Below are 27,231 nucleotides of genomic sequence, written 5' to 3'. Positions count from 1 at the left end.
CTTGGCAGTTCAACTCAAGAGAGGATCTCAGTGTCTAGTACTTTATCTTGCCAAGTAATCCTCAGAATCTTCCTAAGATAATTCAAATGGAAATGGTTCAATTTTCTGGCATAGTGCAGGTAGACTGTCCAGGTTTTACAGGCATACAACAATGAAGTCAGCACAATGGCTCTGTAGTCCTTCAGTTTTGTAGGTAGGCTAATAGCTCTTCTTTTCCACACTTTCTTTCAGAGTCTCTCCAATCTTGAGCTAGCCTGGTAATGTGTGCATCGACTTCATTATCCATGTGGACATCTCTGGAAAATATTCATTCAATAAAAGTAGCAGCCCAAGGCAAGACTGCTACCAGAAGACTTAATGTCAATAGATTAAAGTACTTCTCCATGAACGAATAGTTTGTTGCTAACTTGGAGGGAAAGCTGAGCCAACACATAGTTGGCAATAATGGAGCAGAAAAGGAGTGGGAAGTTTTCAGAGATTTGGTGTACAGTACTACATTTACTCATCTGGACCAGAACACTCACAAACATCAAGATTGATTTGTCAAAAATAATAGGGAAATTCAGAAGCTGCTAAATGAAAAAAATGAGAACTCCATAGGATTTATCAGCAAGATAGTTCATCTGTCTCTAAGAAGGCAGTGTTTATCTCCATCAAAAGTAAAATACGGGCAAAGCTTAGAGAGGGGGTGAGATTGTGGTGGTCTCTCTCTTGGTCACTGCTGGCAAGATAATTGGCAGAGTCCTCCTTAATAGGCTGATCCTTCACTTGGAACATGGTCATCTACCTGAGAGTCAGTTTGGCTTCAAAAAGGGCTGAGGAATGATCAATTTGGTGTTTTCTGCCTGACAACTCCAGGAGAAATGCCAGGAGCAGAACAGTGGTCTGTACACAACATTCATCAATCTGATCAAGGCCTTTGGTACTGTCAGTCATGAGGGCTTGTGGAAGATCATGGCAAAATTTGGTTGCCTGGAGAAGTTCATCAGTATTGTATGCCAATTACATGACCTCATTCCTGCCCAGGTGCTAGATAATGGATAATTCTCTCACCCTTTCCCAGTCACCAATGGAGTGAAACAAAGCAGTGTGCGTGTTTAGCCCACGCTGTTTAGCATGATGTTTTCAGTGATGTTGTCAAATGCCTTCAATGAGAATGAGAACAGTATTGAGGTCAGCTACTGAAATGATGGTAAATTATTCAACTTGAGAAGTCTACAAGCCAAGACTAAAGTGGAGGGAGAGTTGGTGCCAACTTTTTGTTCTCTTGGGTGATTGTGCATTCAAAGCAACCTCTGAGTCTGAGATGCAACAGAGTATTGATTGATTCTCTGCTGCTTGTGCTACTTTTAGCCTGATAATTAATACCAAGAAAACAGAGGTTCTCTCACAGTGAGCACCATGCCTTCCGTGTGTGGAGCCACTGGTTACAGCAAATGGAGAAACATTGAATTCTGTGGATAAGGTCACTCATGTTGGCAGTATACTTTCCAGGGATGTCCACATAGACGATGAGATTGATGCACATATTGCCAGAGCTAGCTCAGTGTTTGGGAGGAACCAAAAGAGAGTGTGGGAGAGAAGAGCTATTAGGCTGCCTGTCAAGCTAAAGGTCTACAGAAGCATTGTGCTGACTTCATTGTTGTATGCCTGTGAAACTTGCACAACATACCTACCAGAACTATGCAAGGGAACTGAATCACTTCCATTTGAATTGTCTTAGGAAGATTCTGAAGATCACTTTGCAAGACAAGATACATGACACTGAGGTCCTTTCTTGAGTTGACCTGCCAAGAATTCAAAACCTATTGCAGAAAGCATAACTCTGATGGGCTGGCCACATTGTTCAAGCGCCAAGCATGTATTTGCCTAAAAGACTATTTTACGGAGAATTCACACAAAACATTCCCATGGAGGTCAGAGGAAGTGATACAATGACAATCTCAAGGTCTCTCTAAAGAATTTAATTTCAATTGTGAGACATGAAAGATGCTGGCACAGAACCTCTCTTCATGTTGTACCCTCATCAAAGAAGGTACTGTGCTCTATGAGCAAAGCAAGATCACAGTAGCACAAAGGGAACACGAGGTGTGCAAATCTTGAGACATCTGCACTCCAAATGTTCATATGAACTATTTGAACCCAACCTGTGGTTTACAGCTTGCTGAGCTCTATCAATATCATATCAATCTGATCAGTCATAGTCAGACACACCATAGCTTGACCCTAAAATAGTGATATCATTTTGGTCCTCTTCAAGCATGAAAGACAACAACCACTTCTAAGATAAGTGAACTTCTCCACAACATTCAAAATTCTCCATTTGCTCTAATCAATGGTATAGTGCTGGCTGGTGGAGAAACTCTAGCTGTTTTTTTCTGTTTTGTTTTGTTTTTGTTTTTTTTTTGGTGTTGATTGTTAGACCAAAAGCACAAGCAGTAGACAACTGATCGATGCTCTGTTATATCTTAGCCTCAGAGGCTGCGCTGAGTGCACAATCATCTGTAAACAAAAAGTCATGCACCAACTCTTTCTTCACTTTATTCTTGGCCGATAGCCTTATCAAGTTAAATGGTTTACCATCAGTGCTATTCCTGTTCTTTTTTTTTTTTTCTTCAGCTGTGTCTCCCTATAATACTTGTACCAGAACCTGTTTGTTTCTGAATCATAGAATCAAACAATTCATTGTCTTTCCAATTCTCTTTTCACCTTCCGTGTTCTACTGGAGTAACTGGAGAAGGTTGTTTACATTAAACTATGGTTGCTTTGCAAAAAAATGTCCCAAAGGTAGGGGTATAGAAGTGGATGTGGTTCCTCCATTGTTCAAAACACAGGAAACTCTGACAGAGAAGGGATATTTGTAGTCCCCGCTACAAAAATGATGATTGTAAAATTTCAAAGTTTTTTCATACTTATTATCTCAGTGATCATTTAATTTCATGACCTTACTTTAAAGATGATGAAATTAAAGCACAGAGAAGTCAAGTGGCATGGCCAAGACAATATAGCCATGAGGATAAGCTAGGACTTGAAGTTGGGTCTTCTAAAATCATGATGTAGTACAACCAACATTTATTCATGTAAGAAGACCAACAGTTTTGTTTGCAGAAGCACTTGCCCTTACGTGAACACTGAAAGTTGAAAGGTAGACCATGCCCACTTGTATCCTTGAGGTGCATGCACTGAGAGTGCAATAATTACACATGCTACCAGGGGTGTCCAAAGATGTGCTACCAGCCCAGATCTCCTTCACAAAAGTGTAGGCCTATTCTGCTTGCTTAAATTTCAGCACAAGAACCAAGAGGCACTTCCTATCTCCTAGTGCATGCCTGGATTCTACCTTGGCTCCATCTAGGGTAAAGGTCATTTTTACATGTTTCATACATTATCAAAATTATCTTAACCCTATTTGGCACTAAGTTTCTTGTCTCCCTCCCAACTTTAGATGACTCAAAGGAAAATACACATGCATAACAGAACAAAGTACAATTACTGAGTGTAATGGAAAATAAAGTGATACAGCATTAAAAATCCAAGAGATGGTACCGTTTAAGTAAACTCTGAAATTTTCCCTTTCCCTCTCTATATTTTTAGAAAAGTGCATTTTAGCAGAGTGCATTCCTTTTTTATACTATCAAAGTCCAATGTAGGGAAGGAAATGACTCATCACACTGGCATATACTCTTGATCCCAATATCTCCCTTAACAGATCATCAGGTCATTCAAGGTTAGGTGCTGCTTTGGGTCTTCTCCCAGGAATAGATGCACCCTGTTGTACTTACTAAATCATATGCTTAGTGTACAGCTATTCAGAGTCTCTCAGTTCTGCTTTTGCTGGATTGCATTGGTAAGTTTGCTTTCTATTCAGCCACGCCCTCATCAACATTTCACAAGTTCACAGTTCCAACCCTTAGATACTCTGGAAGGAAGGCCTTTGGTAGAGTGACCCTCCTCCTATATTGGGCTGGGGAACCTGAGGTCTAGAGGTCACATGTGGCCTTCTAGGTCCTTGGGTGTGGCCTTTTGACTGAGTACAAGTTTTACAGAACAAATCCTGTTATTAAGGGGATTTGTTTTGTGAAGTTTGGATTCAAAGGGCCGCACTTGAGGACCTAGAGGGCCACATGTGGCCTTGAGGCTGAAGGTTCTACACCCCTGCAAGTTCACTGATCCAGCTCTTTTTCTTTCTTTCTTTCTTTCTTTCTTTCTTTCTTTCTTTCTTTCTTTCCTTTCTTTCTTTCTTTCTTTCTTTCTTTCTTTCTTTCTTTCTTTCTTTCTTTCTTTCTTTTTCTTTCTTCCTTTCTTTCTTTCTTCCTTCCTTCCTTCCTTCCTTCCTTCCTTCCTTCCTTCCTTCCTTCCTTCTTTCCTTCCTTCCTTCCTTCTTTCTTTCTTTCTCTCTCGGTTTGTTTGGCCTACATGATGTAAGGTAGGCAATTTTTTTTGTTTTAAAAGTCCTGACTACAAAGAAGTATTAATGATGATGGATCTGGCAATTTGACTCCTGCCCTGCAGTTCCTATCCCTGTCTGGCACCTAAAAGATCCAGGAAATTGCAGAGACAAGAGTCCAGGCTGTTTTGAAACATCAGTTACAAGAAATGACTACTGTCTATAGTGCACTCTGCTAGGAACTAAGGGTGATGATAAAGATGAAGATGACAACCAATCAATAATCACTTATTAAGTGCTTTAGAAGGGTTTTTAACCTTTTTTTGTTCCATGAAGCCCTTTGGCAGTCAGGTGAGGCCTATGGACCCCTTTTCAGAATAATGTTTTTAAATGTCTCCAATAAATACATAAAATTACAAAGGAAACCAATTATATTGAAATACAGTTATAAGGTTTTTTTATTTTTTTTTTAGCAGCAATATTCATAGACTCTAGGTTAAGAGCTCCTGATCTGTATTGGGTCAGTGATGATGGTGATTATAATAATGGTGGTGACAGTGATAGGATGTTTTCAAAAGAACAGACTAAAATTCATCCTTATTTCCCTCTTGGCATTCTGCATCACATAGGTGAAATACCTCTGCCATCCCTGGCTAAACGTTTTAGCCCTTAAAAGGGGATATGGCTGAAGCTATAGAATGATGAGCACTATTTGTAAAAGGCAATCTGTCCAGGTACAAGTGAGAGCTATCTAGACTCAGAGAAATGCATAAGAATTAGGAAAAATCTACAAATTTCTTGGATTTAGGTGAAGCAAAATAAACCAACTTAGTTGCATAGAGTTCCGCTGTTGTTTTTTTTTTTCTCTCTCTTTTTCCAAGTCAGCAAAGCTATGTTGTCAAAGCCTTAATGTTTCAGAAATACCTTCTAAATTGATTGTTTTATTTACTCTGCACATGTAATAATAATTAATAATAATAGCATTTACAAAGAGTTTTAAGGTTTAAAAAGTGCTTTTTAGATATCGCATTTTATCCTCACAACAACCCTAGGAATTAGGTGTTATTATTATCCTCTTTTTACAAGATAGGAAGCTGAGGCAGACAGTGGTTAAGGGACTTACTTGCCCCAGGGTCACATAGTAAGTGTCTGAGGCTGGATTTGAACTCAGGCCTTCCTGGCTCCTAGTCTAATGCCCTACCCCCTGTACTACCTAGCTGCTTCTTTTATGTTAGGTATGACTTGAAATGTTAGCAAACTACCTGAACTGTAGGAACTCCAGTCAATTTTGAATGGACCACAGCTAATAGGTGAGCCAAATTCAAATTAAATAGATTTCCTTGTAAAAGCATGTTCCCAATTTCTCAGTGTTCTTAAGAGGTCCTCAAAAATTTTATACCCCATCATTCTTAACTCCTTCACACAAAGAAATGGGACAAGAAAGAGAAATAGCCTGATCTCACCTCCAAGAATGGTCACAAAATGAAGATTTTTGGATTCATAGGGGAATATATTTGGTAGGATTATAAATTCTAAAGTTCTTCATAAATAGCCATATAGATTATGAGTACTTTTTCAATTTTGATACAACTGATTTTTTTGGAGGGTGGGGTGAGAGGAAAGCTGTATTTTCTGGATAAGTTGTCTACACTGATTCAGTTAACTGAATAATTACTCAATTCTTCAATTCACTCTCCTTGTAGATAAAAATTCTAAGTCATAAAATTTTTAAGGCTTTTTAATATACCATCAAACAATTTTAAGCTGAGTGCTTAGCACTTTGCTGGATAAAGACGGGAAAATGGGCGAACCTGATCTTCTATATCTCTTAGAAATGTTCCTCTTCTCATCCCCAGAAGCAGGCTGCCCTAGAAAAGTCCGCTCATTTGAATTGTTCAATAATGAAAGCCAATGAGGTGGGGCTGGCATTATACAGCTCATTTGCCTCTACCTCGTTGTGGAACAATACGAACATCAGAAATGCAAGACTCCGTGGCCTTGCTGTCCATGATACATGAATCTCACCTTCTGCGAATTTCCCCTCAGAGCACCCATGATTGACTTTTGAGCCTCATCACCAAATAAATGACTCTGGTGTGAAAGCAATTTTGATTGAGTAAAACCTCATTTATTCAGAGAGAGTCTGTAGTGGTTGAAATAATACTGGATTGGGACTCAGCAGCCCTGGGTTCAAGTCAAGTCCACTGACTCTTTAATCGATGTTAAACAAGTTACTTAATCTCTAGAAGCCTCAGTTTCTTCATACATAAATATTGGAAATAACAGTCCTGTCCTATCTACTTCATACACTCAAAGATGAATGAGATAATTTCTGTAAATTGTTTAGCAATCATAAAGTCCTTTGTTCATTCAATCGGGCAATACATATTTATTAAGTGCCCATTATGTGTCAGATGCTGTGCTAAACTCTGGAGATATAAGTAAAGGCAAAAAACAATCCCAGCCCTTTGTGAGCTCACAGTCTAATGGGTAGACAAAATATAAACAATAATGTACAAATAAGCTATAAGCAGGATAAATAGAAAATAATCAACAGAGAAAAGTCACTAGAATTAAGATGGATTGGGTAATAGTTATCATTATCATAGCTATTCTTAGGATTCACATTGATGTAGTGTTAGGCACTCTGAAACTGATTTCAGGAGAGTCGATTAGAGACAAGACTAACCTTGTGCCTGCTACTTCCAGTTTTCCTTGTTTGATCTTGGGAAAGTAATTTTTACATTGTAGATCTCTGTTTCCTCATCTGCAAAATAATGAAGTTGGATCAGAAGGTCTCTAAGGTCCTCTCTAGTTATAAAACTACCATCCTACAACTGAAAATCTGTGTTCCTATGAATCATATTTGAAAACATATTTTTCAATTCATAAAAGCAAAATCATTGGGAATCTGATTAGATGTTATTCCATATTTGAAGTAGAACTGAGAGAAGAGGGCCAAACCTTCTGAACTGGGAAACACAGGGATAGTTATTTTCTTGAAGAATTTTGTTGTTTTTCAGTCATGTCCTACTGTTTGTGATACCATTTGGGGTTTTCTTGGCAAAATAATGAAGTGGTTTGCTATATGATTAAACTGAGGAAAACTGGGTTAAGTAACTTACCCAGGGTCACACAGCTAGTCTGTGTCTGAGGCCAGATTAAAACTCAGGAAGATAAGACTTCCTGACTCCCAGCCTGATGCTCTATACACTGGGCCATCTAGCTGGCCTTTAAAAAAAAAAATCTGATGGTTATAGCAAAGGAAGTATGATGGAATAGAAGGAGAATGGACCTTGAAGTCATAAAACCTCATTTAAACTCTGTTACCTCCTGGGTCTGTGATGGTGGGTAAGTTACAACAAAAACATTTATTAAGCATTTAAAATATCCATGGTTTTTAGCATTGTTTGGGCCTCTGAGGAATTATGTGACTTCTCATGCTCAAACCATCATTACATGTCCTAGGTGAGACCTGAACTCCAATCTTTCTAATTCCAGGGATATCTCTTTATCCATTATGGAGGACCACCAGGATGTTTTAAGGCAGCTCTCAAAGACAAATTTATGTCTTTTGTCAAAGACAAATCTGAATCTTTAGAAAAACTTTCCTTACTAGGAGTTCCTCATTTCAATTTCAAAGCCAACAATTGAGTTCTGCTTCCGGGAGCCAAGATGGTGGAGTAAGAGGTAAGTCACTTTTATCCTCCTGTATTAACCTCTGAAAACCCAGAAAATAATGCACAGCAGAGAGAAAGAAGGGAAGGAGATGAGCATTGTTTGAACCTTAATCTCATCAGATTTGGCTCAAGAAGGGAATAACATAATCAGTTAGGTATAGAAATCTAGCTAGCCCTATGGGAAGTAGGACAAAAAAGGGTAAAGGAAAAGGAGGGATGATAGAAGGGAGGGAAGAAGTAGTAAGGGTAAAGGGGAAGAAAAGGGAAGGGGTTAATAGAAGGGAGGTAGGACTGAGGGAGGCGGTGGTCAAAAGCAAAACACTAGTGAGCAGAGAAAAGGAGAAAGGAGAAAGGAGAAAGAAAAGCATAAATGGGGGAGGGGGGAAGATGGAGAGAAAGACACAGATAGTAATCATAACTGTGAATGTGAGTGGGATGAACTCTGCCATAAAATGGAAGCAGATAGCAGAATGGATTAAAAACCATAATCCTATGATATGTTGTTTACAGGAAACACATTTGAAAAAGAGCGACACACACAGGGTAAAGGTTAAAGGCTAGAGCAAAATATATTATGCTTCAGCTGAAGTAAAAAAAGCAGGGGTAGCAATCCTGATTTCAGACAAAGCAAAAGCAAAAATAGATCTTATCAAAAGAGATAAAGAAGGAAACTACATCCTGCTAAAAGGCACCATAGACAATGAACTAATATCATCACTAAACATATATGCGCCAAATGGTATAGTATCCAAATTATTACAGGAGTTCAGGGAGTTACAGGAAGAAATAGACAACAAAATTATACTAGTAGGGGACCTCAACCTCCCTGTCTCTGAACTAGATAAATATAACCACAAAATATACAAGAAAGAAGTTAAGAAGGTGAATAGAATATTAGAAAAGTTAGGTATGATAGACCTCTGGAGAAAATTGAATGGGGATAGAAAGGAATATACTTTTTTTTCTCAGCGGTACATGGCACATACACAAAAATTGATCATGTACTAGGGCATAAGCCAACAATCTCCAGCTTCTAGCCCCCCAAAGCAAGGCTTTCTAATAGAAACTGGCAAAAACCACAGCAAATATTTTGACTTTCTTTGGGGAACACACCATGTGCACAGATAAGTAAATACATTAAATTGAAGGGAATTTCTAGAGGAAGGTGGCACTAGCAACTGGGCTTAGGAGGATTCTTGAAAGGAAGCAGAACCTGAACTAAACTTGGAAGGAAAATAAGGCTTCTGAGAGTTAGAGGTGAGGAGAGAAATCATTGAAAGCATGAGAGGTACCCTGTGCAAAAGCATAGAAACAAGATGTGGATTGTCAACTTCAGAGACAAGCATGTAGTTCAATTTGGCTAGAACATATAATGCTTGAAGGGGAGAAACATGGTATAAACTTTGAAAGGTAGATTGGAGCTATATTGTGGAGACCCTTAAATACCAAGTTAATGAGTTCAGATTTTATTTTAGAGACAAAAAGGAGTCTTTGAAGAGTTTTGAGCATTGTAGTAACACAATAAGACCTGTACCTTTAGGGAGATGATTTGGCAGCTGCTCTGTGGCGTATAGATTGAAGACAAAGAGGATAGAAGAAAACCAATTGGGAGATAGTTTCAATAATCCAGGCAATAGGTGAGGAAGGACTGAGCTAGAGTGGTGAACCTATGAGTGAAGAGAAGGGGATAGATGTCAGAGATGTTGTGAAAGTAGAATTGACAAGACATGATAACTGATATGGTGTGTGAGAAATGGGAGGAGTTAAAATAACTCTGACTTTGAGAACTTGAGGTACTTGGAGAGAGGTGGCATCTTAGATAGAAGTAGGAAAGTTTGGAGGGAGCACAAATTTAGAGGAGAAGATAATAATTTCTGTTTTGGAAATAATAAGTTTGAGATATTAATGGGACTTCTGGGTGGAGATGTAGCAGGCATTTGGCAAGGTGGGAATGAAGTTTAGGAAAGAGATTAGAACTGTTATTTTTTAATCAATTTTGGAGATGTCTGCATTGAAGTCATCATTAAAACCATTTATGGAAACTGATAAAATGACCAGTGGAAAGCCTATGATAGAATACTAGAGACATACCCATGGTAAGTAGATGGAAAAATGGATGGTGATCTAGCGAGGAAAGCTAAGAAACAGAGGAAAGATAGAAGAGGAGAACCAAGAAAGGGTAATTTCAAATGAGCAAAAGAAGAAAGAGTATTCAGGGGAGCTTCAAAGAGGTCAAGGAGGATAACAACTGAGAAAATACCATATGATATAGCAGTTAAGAGAACATTGATAACTTTTCAGAGAGCAATTTTAGTGATTGTGAGATCAAAAGTCAGATTGTAAAAGACTGAGAAATTAGTAGAATCTGTAGTATTAGAGGTGGCCACTATAGACAGTTCCTCCCCTCCCCTCAGGAGTTTATAAGCAAAAGGGAGAATGACTGTAGTACAGTAGTTTAAGGGCCTGGTAGGGTCATGAAGGATTTTTAAAGAAGAATGGGGCCTGGACATGCTTATAGGCAATGAAAAAGAAGTCAGTGATTGAAGATTACAGGGTTGAAAGAGGTAGATGAGGAGGGAGGATTAAAGAATGATAAAAAGTAAAAATTATCAAAGTACATGGGAGGTTATAGCATAAAAGGCACAAGAAGAAATGTTGACCTTGGTAAGAAAAAGGGCTATTCCTTCAACAGAGCCTGGGACAAAAGCAAATGGGATGATTAATAGAAGTTTTGAAGTATGGAGTAGGAACGAATAGTGGGATTATGGTAGATGGTCTCAATTTTCTTAGTAAAGTGGTAGATAGTATTCAGCAACATGTAAATAGGAGTGCAGAAAGAGCTATGAGGTTCAGTAAGCTGTGTTCAGAAAAAGAGGGCAAAGGATTCAAAGATGATAGATAGTTGAACTGCCCAAACACAGGGACAGGACTGAAAAGCAATGAGAGTGAGGCCTGAGCAGGAGACAAATGGAGTTGTGGTGGAAGGACTAGAAGTAATAGAGAAGACGAAGAATGGATTTACAATGGATAAGGCAGAAAAGGAAATGAGCAGAGAAGAGAATCTTAGAGCTCAGATTAAAGGGGTGGCATAGCTGAGAAAGAGAGAGATTTAAGGCATGAGCATCCTTCTGGGTGGCTGAGGTTAAATCAAGATGTAGGTCATGGGAATTAAGGTCCTTGATGATTTTCAAAGTCATCATTGTGAATATTGAAGTCCCCTAGAATGAGGGAAATGGCTGAGATAAAAAGGAATATTTTGAGTAAGGTACTGAACTGCTTTGAAAAATGAGCAAGAACAACCTGGGGCATCATAGATGGCATCAGCTATGTGTTCTTGATGGAATGATATGCATAGGAGGAGAGAATTCTAAGTGATGGCAACAGAGATTCAAAATTAGCAGGGAGGAACAATGAATATTCTTATTTTCACTGCTCACTATTTTTGTAGGGGGCTTGAGAGGAGGAGCTCTTTGTAGTTTAGAGAGTGATTATAATGCAGTGTCCATCAGAGCAAGTTAAGTTTTCAAGCATATAAGAATTTGGGAAGAGTAAGATGTATAAGATGAAGGAAATTAGATTAGTGGTATAGTAGGGGTTCCAAAGGGCCTACTGGAAGGACTAGATAGAGGAGGATAAGCACTGAGGAGTGGAAAAATTAATCTATATTGGTATGAATGTTTGGGAAAAGGTATTCAGAAAAAAGGGTCTTTAATATATGGTTACTCTGAATCATGGGGATTTATTAAAAAAATATTTGTGATATCACATGTAAAAATATTTTTAAAACCTTAAAGTAGAGTTTTTCCTTAGAACTTTGTGACATTGGTATTATATCTGAGGGGTTGATTCTCTTTGTCACTGTAATGTGGTATGACCCTCCTTCCTTGCCTGATTTGTGTCACTGCAGCCAGAGCCCTGTTACCGGCTCAAACTTTGTCTAAGGTCTAACTCTTTCCCTCCAATCCAGCTATTCCTCTACCACTGCAGTTCCATGGAGTTGTAAGTCAGACACTCTGAGAGATAGAGTGCTCTATGTCCCACACAGTTCAGCCTGTTCTCTGAACCATCTCTTTCCTGCCAATCTTATTGCCACAGAGGAAAAATCCCTAGTTATATCTCTTCCTTAAAAACTATATGAATGCTATCTAGGATACTATTTGAGAAGAAATAAAAGTTTGCTGAACGTAGGCTATATAGTGACAAATCCTAGTATAAGCTGGAGCAACATTGATAGAAAACTGGGGTTTTACATCTGGATTACTAAATTCCTAGTGTCTGGACCCTTGGTGGTCTGACTAACTAACACTTCATGACAATTCCTTGGCCTCAGTCCAAAATGATGGAAAGAGGATATCCTCAGAAGATACCCTACAAGTGAAATCTAAACTCATCTCTTGGTTAGGTCTGGATCATGTCTCCTCTCCTGGAAAACAATACCTGGGGATAGAAGTTTGGTGCCTAAAGTCACTTCTCTGGCAAGCTGAACCATAGATAGCATGGTAAATACATGGACTAATAGATAATTAGACAGATAAATATGTGAGGATGGGGTACCCTGCAAAGGTTGGGTCAGGAGTGCTAAAGTTCAGAATACTCTGAGGTTAGAAATGAATGACAAAGTGAAGAAAGTTTTCTTCAACTATATTGGGGTCAAAAGGAAGATTGAAAAAAAAAGATGGGACTGCTCTCATGCTGGATGGGGCAATGCTAATAGATAACAGGAAGATAGAGCTACTTAATTCTTAGTTTGATTCAATTTTCTTTTTTCTGCCAAGAATTATTCCTGAAAAAAAGATCTAACAAAACCAGTGAAAACAAGTTTTAAAACAGAAGTTCTCCTCCTCCTCCTTCTTCTTTTTCATGATTATCTTCTTCTCCTTCTTCCTTTTTTCTTTAAAAAAAACCCAAAAAACAAAAAACAAAAAATTGTTCTAGGCTGATTTCAGAAAAACCTGGAAAGACTTGTATGGTCTGATGCTGAGGGAAGTGTGAAGAACCAAGAGAACTTTGTACACAATAACGGCCACATTGTGCGATCACTAATATCGATAAACTTAACCCTTCTCAGCAATACAAGGATCTAAGACATCTCCAAAGGCCTCATGATGGAAAATGCTACGCACAAAGAAGAAAGAACTATGGAGTTTGAATGCAGATTGAAGCATACTATTTGCTATTTTTTTTCTTCTGTTGTGTTTTGTTTCCTTTTTCTGGTGGTTCCTCCTATTAGTTCTAATGCTTACTTACAATATCACTAATGTGAAAATATGTTTAATAGGAATGTATATGTATAGCCTATATCAGATTGCCTGCTGTCATGGGGAGGGAAGGGAGGAAAAATTTAAAACTCAAAAGCTTATGGAAGTGATTGTTGGTAATTCAAAATAAATTAATAAAAAAATAATGAAAAAAGTTCTTTGTTATATGGAATGACTCTCTGAAAGTGGAAAGGGAAAAGATACAAAGAAAATTAGGTGATAAAAGAAAAAAGATATTTACAAAATATACTAAAAAGAAAAGAAAAACCATGTAGATAAGGAGAAGTAGAAACTGTAAAAGGGCAAATGCACTGATTTTTAAGTGAAAGAAAAAAAAAGACTCTTCAATCCAAAGGCTACTAATCTAAACTTTTATTACTAGGAATAGATTGTAAACATTTAGAAGGAAAACAACTGATCACCAAAATCCAGCATGACTTCATCAAGAGTAGTTTATTTTACACTATTCTCATTACATTTTTTTTTCTTATAGGCTGAGTAGATTGGCAGATTAGGGAAATAACAAAGGAACAGTATAAATGGATTGCAGTAAATCATTTCATAGTCTCCCACACTGTCTTTCTGGAGAAGAAGGAAAGATGTGAGTAAGAAGATTTTCTAGGTATCCAGATGTGGAAGTGACTAATGGACCAAGCCCCAGGAGGTAGAGATAGGGACTGGATCTGTGATTTCCTCACTTCAAGAAACTGCCTTTATTATGCAGCTCAGTACCTTATCTGCAACTTAAAGTCTTAGTGATTTGACAAGATCAACTGGTAAAGTAGACCCTTGTAGAATTTTCTCAGCCCAGTGTGGTTCAATATTTTATTATGATTTAAATGATCATATTGATGACATGCTTAATAAATTGTTAGGTTACATGAGGCAAGGAGCTATAAGTGAGGTCCAGTGATAATCAGGATCCCAAAAGATTTCAACTGGCTAGGCCAAAGGACTAAATCTGATGGGTGAATTTAAAAGAATGATAATAGTATTTATCTTTACTTTTCATCTGCTGCCCAACTTGGTTTCAACTCCTAGGAACAAGGAACTGTGCTTCTTCCTCTCACTCCTACTTTTCAGATATTGCTTAGGGAATAATAATCAAATTAACCATACTGTATAATATATAACCATAAACCATAACTACAGCATAGTAATTATAATATCTATAATTTATATAGCACTTACATATGGCAGGCACTGTACTAAGTACTTCACAATTATTATCATGCTCGATCCTCACAACAATCCTGGGAAATAGGTATTATTCTAATCCCCATTTTAGAGGTGAAGAAACTGAGGCAAACAGAAGTTGTTACTTGTCTAGGGTCACACAAGTAGTAGATATTTGATGTCAGATTTGAACTGAAGTCTTCCTTACTTCAGGTCAGGTTCTCTATCTAGTGTGGCATCTAGCTTTTCAGTATTTGATACAAAGAGTAGCTTGAGGGAGGGAATATCTTTTTTTAAAAATTTTTATCCCATTTGGAACAATGACTAGCACATACTAAATGCTTAATATTTTTGAGAAAATTCAATTCATTAATTGAATTATATACATATATAAAATATAATGTATGTATATTATATAATATTTTATTCACTGGTAATATGAAGACCAAAAAAGCTCCCACAAAAACAGTTTCTGAACTCCAGGAACTTAAACATAGCCTTATACCTCAATGGATCAGTTATGGATGTAAGCATTCTGTCCATCAGTACAGATAGGAGAGATACTCCTTTATGATTTCTCATTCTGTGCAATTCATGTTCATGTCTTTTCATAGACTGTACATAAAGGATATACCCAATGTGCTTCAGGTCTTTCTGAGTTCCATGGGCATGAGTGCAGAACTTGTGCTACCCATCTGTTAACCATTGTATATAATATATGACCGGGCTACTTCTTTTTCCTGATCACATACGCATGACCACCATGCCTTTTTTCTTTGCATTTTGAGTCATCTACAAGATATAGTGAAAACTCTTTAAAAGGAATATGATTTTTGGAATTCTGTGAAAACATACAATAAGCTTTTATTGTCTTTTATAAAAAGTTGTTAAAACTTCAGCATAGTAGTTAATATGAGGAAGAAAAAAAAGAAAAGAAAATCTAAGAACAAGGGCTAGAGGTCAGATAGAAGGAAATTATTCTGACACTTTGCAAGTGTATGTGTATGTGTGTGTGTGAGAGAGAGAGAGACAGAGAGACAGAGAGAGAGAGTCAGAGACAGAGACAGATAGAGAGACAGAGATAGGTAGCATCTGAAATCTGTGCATAGGACCTATCACCATATTATTAGAACTGTGTGCATTTGGCAAGGATTTGTATTTACCCAATATTCCTCTGTATTAGAATTATACTTGTGCCTAGAATTCAGCCTATTTTTAACATACATGTATTCTGCGACTTTTAAGAAAAAATAATAGAAAAGGAGATTGTGAAAGACAAAAAGGTCTTTGGAGCAATAAATAGAATGAATGTGGTGTAGATATTATTCTCTGGACAGAGGGAAGCACACCAGAGGAGTTTACTGGTTTTTGGCTTACTAATCCACTGTTTTGTCTTGTATTTCTCTTTGTCTTTTTCTTTCTCATTTCTTCCCTTCCTTTTTTATTACATCGATGGGGTCAAAATACAAAATAAAAATCACGCAAACAAACAAAACCTCAGCTCAGCATTTTCCAAGACAGTCTTAGTTTGTAAACTCTGATAACTATGATCTCATGTATAGCATCACCTTCTGGACTTAAATAATTTAATCCCCCTTCCTTTCAGTTATTCCTTCCTGTCCTCTTAGATCTCTTATTTCCTTGTGCTTTGAAAGGTCCCTTTGCTTCTTATTCCTACTTTCAAATGACAGACTTTGAGAAGTAGCATATGTCACATGGAAAGAAAAATCCAAATTTAATCCTACAGGGTATAAATCAAATGCCAATTGGATTTAGGTGGAGCAGATATACTTTCTTTCTGGCAACTACTTTTCCCTCACTTTCTTTTACTCAATCTGGGCTCTGGGTCCTTTAGTGTCTTTCTTAGCTAGAAACCTGGATTCCTTTAGATGGTCCAACTTTGCCTTTCAGTATTTCACAACTTTCCACATCCCATTCCTGTAACAACATGCTCTCAACTATCTGTCACACTGCAAAAACAACTCTATAAGTAAATTTATACAAAAGTATGAATGCAAATCCTTCAACAGGCAGAGTGATGTAGTCAGTCGAGCTTAGAACCAGAATTTGAGGTCTGGATATTTACTGGCTCTGTGCTGGAGAAGTAATTAAATCTCTATGTTCTTTTGTCAACTCTTTATCATTCATACACTAAGGTATAGATTGACATTTCTGACCTGATCTGGTGGAGAGATTTCCATATGTCAAGGAAATCAAAGATTCTTAATATTAACCAATGAAGGTTATCTTTGTAAGGATCAATGGATTTTCTGAGTCTGACAATGTCTTGGTCCAAAGGGAGTAATTTCTGATGGCAAAATTTCAGGACCTGGGGCAGAACTCTGAGGAAGATATTTTAGGTAAGGGGACATTAATTTTTAAATGTTATTATTATTTTTTTTTACTGATACCTTTTTGCTATTATATCACCTATAGTTTGCAGTGCATCTCTCTGTCCCCACTTCCCAGACGGCAAAATTTTTTGGCAAAACTAATTAATATGTCACAAAACTTGACATTATACCCAAAATCCTTATTGGATAGTCTTTCACATCTCCAAAGACATGAAGGAAGTGCATTCTCATATTTCTTCTTTGGAGGTAAGACTGATCATTGCAATTTCCTGGCATTCCATTTCAATTGATTGCTTGTTCTTTGAATTAATGTGACTTAGTATTCAATGTGTATTTCATTTCCCTAGTTCTTACTTATTTTAAAAATCAGTTCATAGAAGTATTCCCATGCTTCTCTATATACATCTTATTCATTATTTCTCATACCTCAGTAATATTCCACTATGTTCAACTTTCACAAATGTCTCAGCTTTCTTCCAATTAATGGACACTTTCATTGCATCCACTTCTCTGCTACTATAAAAAGTAATGAGCAGAAGGTATTATTAATGGCCTAGAAATCCTACTTGTTTGTTATCTGCAAGGTTTCTGTGCAATATTCACCTTATATTGACAAAGTAGCAGCTCAACTTCTCCATGGGAATAAGACAATAGGCAATGAGGATTTCATGTTTGGAGTATTCAGAATTAAAATAATCTTCCAGAAGGATTGTCTCCTGGACCTGTGTTTTAAGGAAGCTAACAAAATAAGTATGGTTTGGTGAACCAAGTCTTTTGAATCTTGTGAAGAAGGCTATGAATTCCAGAAAACAAGTCAGTTTTTCTTTTTAACTCTATGTTTAGTTGCTCCCTTCTTCTCTCTGATGTTCTTCTTTCCTGTTTGTTCAGCTGGAAGTTCCTCAAAACATAAAAGTGTGAAGTGGTGGTGGGGAGCCTCCTTGAGATACTTTACAGGTTGTCACTGCTATCCACAAATGACATACTTATACCCTAACATCAGAAGCATTTGTGGGAACACCAAATAGTGCTATAATGACTTATGTTCTAAGGGCTAATGGACTGAAAGGCTTTGTTCCTGCTAAAGGGATTTCAGGTATCAAACAGGAGGTAGAGGGTATATTTGCTCATAGGAAGAGATATCTGGAGGTGGAATTGATCTTAAAGGCAATCTGGTCCAACCTACTCACTTTACACAGGAGTAACTGAAGCCCAGGGGGATTAGGATTCTAAAGTTATACTGTGTGCCTCTGTGGTTTCTTAAACTGCACAAGTTTAAGTATGTGCCTCTGTAAAGTTAAAATTGTAATTGTACACTTTGTTAGAATTCTTTTTGTCCATTTACATCTGTCTTGTTGTTTTGTCTGTGTTTTGTCTTTGTAAAATATCTGTGTCATGTTTTATGGTTTGTTGATTCTGTTACCTTGAAAGATTTAAAATACAGTGAGCCAGAAAAACTTCTAAGGGCTGTAGCCAAAGAGTTTAGAATACTGTGAAAGATTAATGAACTTTCATTCTTGAAGCAATTGTCCCAGTAATCAGTACTAACTCCCACTTTAGGCTTTCCAAGGGAGATTAGGTAATAAGAAAAAAAAAGTCAGGTAATTAAAGTTTGTAGAACTGCTAAAAACATCTTAGCAAATTAAGGAGTTGAAGATTAATCACTTTAAGACTGTAGGGAAAAACTCCTGAGACTTTAGGTAATTGGAACTCACTCCCTTCTGAAAAATTTTAGTAAGTTTTGAGGTACCATGCTAGAATTTGTTTTAAGGAAAAATAAGAATTAAATTTATACAGGTTAGAAGTACATGACATTTTCCCTTGAAGATTGATAGCTTTATTGTTCTAGGGCAATGAAAGAATGCACCTAGTTTGGAAGTAATTCAAGAGTGAAGAAAGAAAATGGGTATCTTATAGCCACCTCTTATTAACCCTTCCTTGATCATCTCAGATCAGGTTCCCAAATAAAGATGTTGAAAAAAAAATGCTGGAAAAATGCAGGAAAACTTGAATTATGTTCCAGTTGCAGAAATTTATTGGCCATGTTATCTTAGTCAAGTTGGCTTATCTCTCTTTGCTTCAGTTTTCTGATCTGTAAATAGAAAAATAATAATGGTACCCACCTCCCAGTTTTGTTGTTAGATTAAAATAATGATTGTAAAGTGCTTAACATGGTGACTGGCATATGGTAAGCACTACATTATTATTATTTCTTTGATTGAATATAATTGTTCCATACCTGGTAACTCTGCATTAGTTTTAAAGTGCCAAAGGTAATAAGGTTAATGATTTTTATATGTGATAATTTGGAAATGCAGTTGATATTATCTGAAGTTTGGCTTTATGTTATAGATACATGATATTGTTTATGTTACTATTGTATTTAATGCTCAAGAAACTCCCCATTCTTAACATTCTGAATTTCTCTCTGTGGCTCATGATTGAAGTTTCATGTGCTTTGTCCAAACTCTCCTATGTTAGTTTCCTTTTGGGTCCTCCAACTCAGAATTACAGAATTGGAAGGGAACTCAGTGACTATCTAGTCCAAATGATGTTTGAGAAATAAATCTAACCACAAGCTGGAAAAATTATTGTTTGACCTTTGCTTGAAGTCCTACAGTGAGGGGAATTCCACTACCACTCAAGGCAGCCCATTCCACTTTTGGCTGACTCTATTTATTATAATTTTTCTTTATAATTAACCTAAATCTGTTTCAGCAACTCCCCCTCCCCCTTTACTGTTAATTTTATTCTCTGCTCCCTTTGAACTAAACACTATAAGTCAAGTACCTTTTCCATATTACAGTCCTTTAAACTCTTAAAGATAGTTTTTCTGTCTCACATAATTCTTCTCTTTTCCTGGCAAAACAACCCTCCCTTAAGTCAACTGAACGTGGAAATGTTCTTGAAGGCATTTTGGTTTCCTGGTAGCCGTCGACAAACTTCTAGCTTATCAACAGCCTTCCTAAAATGTTGTGCCCAGATCTGGACATAAAAACCAAAATATAGTTTGGCTAGAGAAAAGACCATCAGGATTATTGCTGATCTAGACAATATGACTCTAGGAACGCAGCCTAATCATAGATTCACTTTTTTTCAACTGTCATATTGCCATGGACTCATATTGAGTTTGCAGTGCATGAAAACCTCACATTTATTTTCAGACAAACTGCTGTTTAGCCTAGTTTTCCCAATCTTGTTTTTGTGAAGTTGACCTTGTGAAGCCAAAATTTTACATTTTTCACTATTAAATTTTATCTTATTATCAGTCTAACATTCTAATTGGTTGATATCCTTTTAGATCTTGACTCTTGCTTCTCATGTGTTACCTCTTAACATTGTGACATCTGTAAATTCAATTTGTGCTTTATCTAGGACACTGATAAAAATGGTAAACAGCACAGGGTTAAGGGCAGGTCCACTGGACATTCCACTAAAGGGATCCTTCCAACTTGATATTAAAACATTAATGATTTCTCTGTTGGTTCATTCTCTTAACCAATGCTAAATTGGCTGAACTGTACATGTTAGAGTCAGGCTAATATGGTGGCCTGACTAAATTATCTTTTGCTCTTACTAGTTCATAATTTTAATCCAGTTTATCTTTGATTTGGCAGCCTAAGAGTTTTCTACAGGCTTCCAAGTATCTTAACATAATATCCTGGAATTTTCTGGGCTTTTGCAGTATAGCCATAATCCGTTTCAAATGTTTCACAACTATTCTGAATGATCTGTCTTGAGGATATTTGATATATCTCCCTTTTTGTCAAAAAAATGAAAATATTTAAAAAATAAATGAGGTTTTATTTCCTATTTAAATATTATTCAAAAAGTAATGGTCTGTGACAAAAAGTCAACAAGCTCATTGATAAAGGTTCTCAAGAATCCTCTCACTGAAACACTTTGAATTAAATACATGGTGCCAAATATGCAAACTTCTAGAGTTATAATGAAAACAGTTGCATTGAAATTATATGCAATACAAGGCTAAAACCTAGAAAGCATTTGGGGAGAAGTATTTTTATTCTTTGAATAGAGTAGTAAATTATACTTTTTAGATTGTGAAAAAGAAACAAAGAGAAGAGAGACAAGAGAGAAACAGAGAGAGAAAGAAAGAAGGAAGGAAGGAAAGAAAGAGAAAAAGAAAAATAAATACAGGGGCATGTTGGATTTTAGTGTGGAGGTCCAGTCCCTTTAGTTTAAATCTTTGTGATATCTCTTAAGCCAAATATTTGAGCTTACTTTTTCTAAGGAGTTGATCATTTATATTAAAGAGCCCTTTCAGATTCTTTAGTCCAAATCACTCATTTTATAGATGAAAGGGCTGAATCCCAGAAAGTTATAGATTCAACCTTTTTTTATGGATTTTTAAAATTAATTTATTTTGATTTATCAGCAATCACTTCCATATGCTTTTGAGTTTAAAATTTTTCTCACCCTCCCCAAGATGGCACACAATCTGATATAGGCTATACATATACATTTCTATTAAACTCATTTTCACATTAGTGAATCCTTTTGTTTTTAATTGTAGTCCCAGAAGAGAGTAAACTCAAGGGAATCTGAGGGAATGGAACTTCCTACCCAATAAAAAATCTGGAAAGGCAAATTGATGCTGTTGAGTTAGTTCTCTTGTAAATCTACTTGGAATTGACTGGCTTTGGCTGTGGTGGTGAGAAGCTGCTGGCAACTGAAAGCAAATCACTCTAAAGGCATCATTGGCCTGGAGCCTTAGAATTGTGTTCCATTGTCAAGAGGATTTGAAAAGGTGAGCCATCTCAGCTGGGAAGGCAGATTAGGGGCAGCTATCCCAGCTGAACTCTTCAAACATTCCCCTTCAAACAACTTTAAAATAATGCCTCACGTTACATTTTGGAGCAGCAGAGTCAACAAAGGGTCAAGGTGAAACTTTTTTTTTCTGGTATAAGAAATCATAAGAGGTTGGCAAGAGAAGTTTATGACACCAGGGTAGAGGCTTTTCTGGAACCCATACATATACAGCAGCAGCAGTGGTTTCAGTAACTCGCATCCCAGAGAGGGTAAGAGGTTCAGAAAACTAGTCTAAAAGAGATTATAGAGAACCATTCCCTGGCACTAGGTACAGCTGGCACTGATTGATGACTCTATTGTGCATAAGAAGTTCTGGGTGACAGTTCCAGGAAAGAGAACTGCACTGGTGGTAGGTCACAAGGAAGTAGGGGCCCTGATTAGAGCATCAAAGTAAAGAGGAGTGCTAGCATTTGCAGCTGCAGAGGACCAGAAGCCCTTCTTGGGTAAAGGCCAGAACACAGACCAGAAGAACAGTGATCATATCCTTCCCAGGATCCACAACCTTGGAAGCACCAAAAATTTTCAGGGGTAATCTCAAAGATTTGCAAATTAGCTCTGAAAATAGTAGCACAAAAAAGTCTGAAGCTTGGGTAAGTACTTCCCCATTCCCAGGTAAATGGAGCCCAAATTGAACATAAATTTAGGTCAAAGGCAAGAAATAGTCTGGAAAATGAATAAACAAAAAAATTAAATTGACAAAAAAATACTATGGTGGCAAAGATGACAAAAACATAAAAATCAGAAGAAAATAATGTGAAAACATCTACCAAAAAAGACCCAAAGAAAAATGCTAATTGGGCCCAAACCAAACAAGAAGTCCTGGAAGAATTTAAGAAAGAGACAAATGTGGTAGAGGAAAAATTGGGGAAAAAATGAGAATGATACAAGGAAATTATGAAAAAGAGAATTAACAGCTTGGTAAATGAGGCATAAAAATACTGAAAAAAACTCCTTTAAAAATAGTACTGGTCTAACTGTAAAAGAGGCAAAAATACACTGAAGAGAAGAATTCAAAAGGAAAAAATAGAAAATGTGAAATATCTCATTGGAAAAACAACTGACCTAGAAAATAGATAAAAGAGAGATAGTTTAAGAATTATTGGACCACCTGAAAGCCATGATCAAAGAAAGAGACTAGAAATTGTGTTTCAAGAAATTATCAATGTAAACTTTCCTGAAATACTAGAACCAGAAGGTAAAAGAGAAGTTAAATAATTCACTGATCATCTCCTGAAAGAGATCCCCAAATTAAAATTTCCAGGAATATTATAGCCAAATTCCAGAGATCCCAGGTCAAAGAGAAATTACTTCAAATAGCCAGAGAACAAAAATTCAAATATCATGGAGCCCCAGTCAGGATCACACAAAATATAGTGGCTTCCACATAAAGGAATGAAGGGCTTGAAATATGATATTCTCAAAGGCAAAGGAACAAGGATTATAACCAAGAATAACCTATACGGCAAAACTGTGCGTAATTCTTTGGGGGGAAAATGGATATTTAAAGAAATAGAGGACTTTCAAGTATTCCTGATGTGAAGACCAGAGTTGAATAGAAAATTTGACATTCAAACAAAACACTCAAACAAAGCATAAAAAGGTAAACATGACAGCGCAATCATAAGGGACTCAATAAAGTTAAACTGTTTATGTTCCTAGATGGGAAGATTATACCTGTTACTCCTAAGAACTTTATCATTATTAAGGGCAGTTAAAAAGAATTTACATAGACAGAGGGTATGTGTGTGTGTGTCAGTCAATTATATCCCCCCCCCCCCGCAATGAATCTGTGAGAAATCAGGACTCATTGGGAGAAGGGGAAAGGGAAAGGAAGAATAGGGCCAATTTTCTCCCATAAAAATAAACAAACAAAAAAAAACTTGCAAAAGGAAAAGTTTTATACAATGGAGGGAGAAATGGGGGTGTGACAAGCAATGCTTGAATCTTCTCATCTGTATTGGTTCAACGGGGGAAAGAATAAACACACACACACACACACTAAATTGGGTATAGAAAGGTGACTTAATAGTGAAATAGCAGGGGAAGGCAATAATGGAAAGGAGGAGATGATAAAAAGGAAGGTGGATTAAAGGAGGCAGTGGTTAGAAACAAAACAAAGTTCTGAGGAGGGACAGGATGAAAAGAGAGAAGAAGAAACAGAAGAAATTGGGATGGAGGGAAATACACACTTAGTAATCATAACTGTGAATTAGAATGGCATGAGCTCACTCATAAAATGGAAGCAGATAGCAGAATAGATTAGAAACAAGAGACACTTGAAACAGAAAAACACACACTGAGATCAAATAAAGGGCTAGAGCAGAATCCAATATGCTTCAGCTGAAGTAAAAAAGGCAGGAGTAGCAATCATGATTTCAGACAAAACAAAAGCAAAAATAGAATTAATTTTAAAAGATAATCAGAGAAACTATAATTCTGCTAAAAGTATCATGACTATGAAGTAATATAAAAAATTACAACAAGTTTCTCTGATAAAGTCCTCATTCCTCAAATATATACTGAGTATAGAACTGCAGCAAATTTATAAAAAATAAGAGCCATTTCCCAATTGATAAATGGTTAAAGGATATAGACAGTTTTCAGAAAAAGAAATCAAAGTTTTCTATTAGTCAAATGAAAAAATATCACTATTGATTGTAAAAATACAAATTAAAACAGCTCTGACATACCACATTATACTTATCAGAAATGACAAATGCTGGAGGTGATGAGGAAAAAAAATAAATACATTTAAGAACTGCTGGGGGATTAGTGAACAGGTTCAACCGTTCTGAAGAACAATTTGGAACTATGCCTAAAAAGCAATAAAGCTGTGGATACCCTTTTGACCCAGCAATAGAACAACTAGATCTGTATCACAAAGAGATTTAAAAAAAGGACCTCTATGTACAAAAATATTTTTAGTACCTCTTTTTGTACTGGGAAAGAATTGGAAATTGAGAGGATGCTTGTCAGCTGGGGAATGGCTGAATAAATTATTGCATGGAGTACTATTATGATGGAGTACAATTATGCTATAAGAAATGATGGGTAGGGTGGTTTCAGGGAAAAAAGAGCAACATAGCAAGACCTATATGAACTAATGTGAAGTAAAAAGAATTGGGATCTCATTGTAGTAACAACAAAGATTAAAGGATGATCAACTGTGAAAGACTTGGTTACTCTGATCAATAAAATGATTTAAGACAATTCCAAAGGTTTCATGATGAAAAACGTTCTATCCACTTTCACAGGGAGAACTGATGCAACTCAGTGCAAAATGTAGTATACTTTTCTCACTTTTTAATTTTTTCTTGCTTTTTTTTGGAAATATGGCTAATATGGAAATGTGTTTTGCATGATTTCATGTGTATAATTGATATCATAGTGCTTGTCTTCTCAGGGCATGGGAGCAGGGGGTTGGAGGAATAACATAAGATTTATCAGTTTCTCCACTAAAAGATTGGAAGTCTTGTAATGTGATATTGCAGGTGGCAAAGGAGCTAGGCCAAGATTACAACCAAGAATCACTTACTCAGCAAAACAGAATATAATTCTTCAGGGGAAAAAATAGACATTAAATGAAATTGAGGAATTTCAAGTATTCCTGTTGAAAAGACAAAAGGTAAGTAGAAAATTTGGTTTCAAATACAAAACTCAAGAGAAGCATAAAAAGGTAAACAGGAAAGCAAAATCATAAGGGATTAGATAGGGATAGAGTATTTACATTCCTACATGGGGAGATGATAACAGTAACTCTGAAGAACTTTGTCATTATTAGGGAAGGTAGAAGAGGACAGAGGGCAGGGAGGTGAGTTGACTATGATAGGAAAATATCCAAAAAAAAAAAAAAATTAAAGGGTGAGAAAGAGGGATATACTGGGAGAAAAAAAGAGGGGGAGAGGTAGAATGGGATAAATTATCTCACATAAAAAAGGTTCAAAAACACCTCCGATACGATCGGGCACACAGCCTGCTTAGTTGAAGGGCGGCTGGACCCGGAGCCAGTTGGTCGAGGGCGGGTTGTTGGGCGCTGTGAGAGGGAGGCTCAGCCCAGGGGTAGGACTGAAAGAACGATGGATTGACGGAAGGATGGAGTGAGGGAGACTGAGTGGCAGGAGGCGGAAGAAGGAGCTGCCGCAGCCACTGCTCCCGAAGAGCTCGGCTTGGAGCAAAGCGCTGCAGAACGACGTGGCCTGGGAGGACAAGGATAAGTTTTTAGATGTGATCTACTGGTTCTGACAGATCGTTGCAGTTATCCGGGGCGTCATTTGGGGAGTGGAGCCACTGAAGGACTTCGTGGGAATAGCAGTATTCTGTCTGATCAATGCTGGAATCTTGTACCTCTACTTCAGCAGCTCCCAACAAATTGATGAGAAAGATTATGGTGGGACGTGACAGCTAACAAAAGAAGGTTTTATGTCATCTTTTGCACTGTTTATGGTTGTTTGGATCATCTTTTACACTGCTATCCACTACCACTGACAGCCTATAGTCCATACCTGCTAGCACTGTTCATTCAAAAGGACATTCTAATCACAGACTAGAAATGTGCCAGTGGTCAGGTGCATTTCATCCAGAAGGAGACTGATGCCCCATGCTCCAAAACTGAGAATCAGCGTGTTGGTCACCAGTGTTTTATACCGAACAGTGTCGTGTCTTGGAACTTTTAAACAAGCCATTCCTATTTTGAAAACATTACTGAACTGTTCCATTATGACCATTTTCCAAGCATTTTTTGACTACTCATCACTAATACCTGTTGGCTAATGGATCTAGTAATTTCATTTACCTTAGGATCTGTATGAAACATTAAATTATCTCATCTTCCTCGGCTGTCCAGCAGGCACATGATTTTAAAGATATCAATGGCATTTTATGGTGTTTTGAGTTGTTCTTGGACAAAGCATGTCAGAATATACATGGTTCATAATATGGTACATGTCTAATAATAATTTCCATTGTAGAATGATTTAAGATTACTTGAATAAATTGAATCTTATTTAATTTTTTTTAAAAGAGGCCCAAAAGAACTTTTGCAGTGGAAGGGAAAATGGCTAGGGGTAGGTGGCAGGTGAGGCTTAAACCTTACTGTCATCAAAATTTGCTCAAAGAGGAAATAACATACACACTCATTTGGATACATAAATCTATCTTAATTTACATGGAAGTAGTAGGGGAGGGTGATAAGAAAAGGGGGGTTAAAAGAGAGGGCAGATTAGGGGAGGCATATAGGTTATTCATGTGCAGTCATGTAAAACATTTCCTATTAGTCAGGTTGTGAAAGAAAGCACAGACAACAACAAGTAAACATGAAAATAAAGATCACCTTTGTGTAATAAGTGCTTTGTAATTTTATTCATATAGTTCCTAGGTTTGTCTTGGCAGGTAGACTTCCAAGTATTTTATATTGTCTACTAGGCCCCCCTTCTTATTACATCAAATTTGCTTGATTAGAGGATTATTCATAAATTGTAATTAGGGTAACTTTTTTGCATTTTTTAGGAAAGGAATATTTAGGTATTTCTCTTACCTGTCACTTTACATTC

The 27,231-nt window shown here is 36.9% G+C and overlaps 1 pseudogene; it reads left to right on the top strand.

Moving 5' to 3' along the window:
* Nucleotides 1-26,167, top strand: part of LOC114047879 — a 37,269-nt pseudogene extending 11,102 nt beyond the window's left edge.
* The last annotated feature ends 1,064 nt before the right edge of the window (nt 26,168-27,231 follow it).

This window comes from Vombatus ursinus, unplaced genomic scaffold (genome assembly GCF_900497805.2).
Source record: "Vombatus ursinus unplaced genomic scaffold, bare-nosed wombat genome assembly UNPS02014791.1, whole genome shotgun sequence".
Classification (NCBI taxonomy): domain Eukaryota; kingdom Metazoa; phylum Chordata; class Mammalia; order Diprotodontia; family Vombatidae; genus Vombatus; species Vombatus ursinus.
This window is presented reverse-complemented; position numbering and strand designations above follow the sequence as displayed.